Genomic DNA, 2,430 nt, shown 5'->3' on the forward strand with positions numbered 1-2,430 from the left:
TTAAACATATAATATTATATATACATTATTATATATTATGCATATATAGTATATATATATATATATATATATATTTATGTATATTATTGTAGTATAACATAATTATATATTAACAATTAGGAATTCTTCTCGCGCTCTGTAGTTTCTAAACTAATAAATATATAAATATAAGTTTACTAAGAGCCACCTTTTAAGGTCATTAAGAGCCGTTCTTAAGTCGACTTTTAATGACCTTATATTTATATATTTATTAGTTTAGAAACTACAGAATGCGAGAGGAATTTCTAGTAATTAGTAATATATTATGTTAAAATAATATATATATATACATATATATATAAAATATATTATGTTATATTATATTATCCCAGCAAACACAAAGTAACAGTAATGTAACATTAATGTTATAATTTCCCACTCAACAATGTAACTGCAATGCAACATGCCTTGTACGTAGCAGTTACATTGTTGAGTGGGAAATTATAACATTAATGTTACATTACTGTTACTTTGTGTTTGCCGGGATATATAATATAGTATATTGGAGTATAATATATTATATATGTGTAGATATTATTACTAATATATAAGTATATATTTATTATATATATAGAGCATATATTATGTGTAATATATATTCGTTTATATAATTATAGCATAATGTAATAAATAGTAATAATATATAATAATATTTCTTGTATTTCTATAGTGCATGTATTGCATTATATATTTTTATTGTATAGTGTACTTTTTTATATATCGCAAGTTTACATTGTAAATTTTTATATTAAAGAAAACTTTAACAAAGGTATCTTCTTATAGTGATTTATATTCTATTTTTATATTGAATATTTTAGTTAGTGATAAATGTAAGATATTACATAGGTTTCGCCATATTTTATCGCGATCAATAAGATAGACTGCGTTCCAGTTTTACGCGTATAGTGCATGTATCTATAGTACACGTCACGTACAGTACAGATAAATGCGCGCATATGCGTGAAACGGAACGCAGCTATAGAACGCAACGTCTGTGGCCAGACTCGTAGTATAGGGACTCTAGTGATTAAATGGCTCTAAAAGTAATATCCAATCACAATATTCAAATGCTATGAAGCAGCTTGGTTCGCTCAATTAAGAGCGATGTCCCATTGAGCGGAAATATATAGCGGAACGGAATGTGCGGAACCAGCTCGACCAATCGTAACCACAGAAAAAGCGAAGGAAAGAAAACGGAATGGCTATGATTGGTCGAGCTGGTTCCGCACATTCCGTTCCGCTATAGATTTCCGCTCAATGGGACATCGCCCTAAGGCAGTACACCGCGTTATATTTAAAAACAGTAGCCGGATGTAGGAAAAAAAACTCGATTAGATTGCGCACTTTTTTTTATATCAGAAAGTTTTTTCCTCTTTACAGCCAGTGGTTTTTAAGTACCGGAATACGCTGATGTATTTACGACGGGAAGGTGCGGTCATCGATTGCAAAGTTTTTTTTAAGGAAGAACAAACATGGTTATTTACGTTCACACTCGCTGGTACGCAATATTTTATCATTCCTTCGTACTACGGTATATTCATTTGCAGCAATAGAACAATTTATGATTTTACTTTCGGATGCGTAACAAATGACGCACGTGCCCACATCAGCATCGAACAAAACCACACGCTGCAGACGATGACTTTAGCACGGAAAGGAACCAGGTTTCGTCAACCGAACCACGTGATTCGCATCAGAAATCACGTGGAAACATCTTCCCCACGTCGAACCACCATCCGCGGGATCGGCGGCGCGTCTCCAAACGATCTAATTCGGGGTCAGTTCACGATTCGCGTTCGTTTGTGTAGGTTGTTGTTGGTCGTTTTTTCTTCAGGATTGGTCAATCGTCAAATCGATCTCGTGCCATCTGTCGTTACATTACCGAGTGCGGTAATGCGCTTATCAAGCGGTTTCCTGTGTCCGCGCGATCGCCAAAGCCCTTGTTGACCTCTCGCGTAGTCTGTGGCGACCTTCGTTTGAACCTCGACTCCTGGGTGGAATCCGTTCCGGCTGGCAATCCGAACAATTTTCTATCCGATCTCTTCCCGACGTTGTTGTACACATAGCGAGAGGTGAGCGAAGATACTTGACTCCGGCGTGTTGATTTGATTCGATTGTCACCGCGAGTTGAATTAGTTTTAATTCGATTATTGCGAGATCGGTAATGAAAAGTGGAATTGATCAATAATGCGTGCGTGCGTGCCAACCGGTCGCTCGTCATTGACCTTCAAGTGTCGGATCGTGCGTTGAGTCGCGTTCAGGGAACACAACTCTCTCTCTCTCTCTCTCTTTGCGAATAACATTGAAAACTTTATTTATTTATTTTTTTTTTTTCGACGCGAATAAACAACGCGGGATTCGCAAGTCCCGAGCGGATTTTTTTTTTTTTTT

General features: G+C 35.8%; 1 protein-coding gene across 2 annotated transcripts in view; it reads left to right on the forward strand.

The window, feature by feature from the left end:
- The first annotated feature begins 1,443 nt into the window (after positions 1-1,443).
- The window catches only part of LOC109860044 (glycogen [starch] synthase), an 8,298-nt gene continuing 7,311 nt past the window's right edge, over positions 1,444-2,430 (forward strand). Inside the window, exon 1 of one of the 2 annotated variants that reach the window (XM_020438891.1) lies at positions 1,444-1,537. The gene's annotated coding sequence lies outside the window, so the exon portion shown is untranslated. Of the gene's footprint in view, positions 1,538-1,660; positions 2,112-2,430 lie in introns of those variants that run through there. The other variant, XM_020438890.1, reaches the window with a different exon arrangement.

This window comes from Pseudomyrmex gracilis, unplaced genomic scaffold (genome assembly GCF_002006095.1).
Source record: "Pseudomyrmex gracilis isolate BER0280 unplaced genomic scaffold, ASM200609v1 scaffold_319, whole genome shotgun sequence".
In the NCBI taxonomy this organism is placed as follows: domain Eukaryota; kingdom Metazoa; phylum Arthropoda; class Insecta; order Hymenoptera; family Formicidae; genus Pseudomyrmex; species Pseudomyrmex gracilis.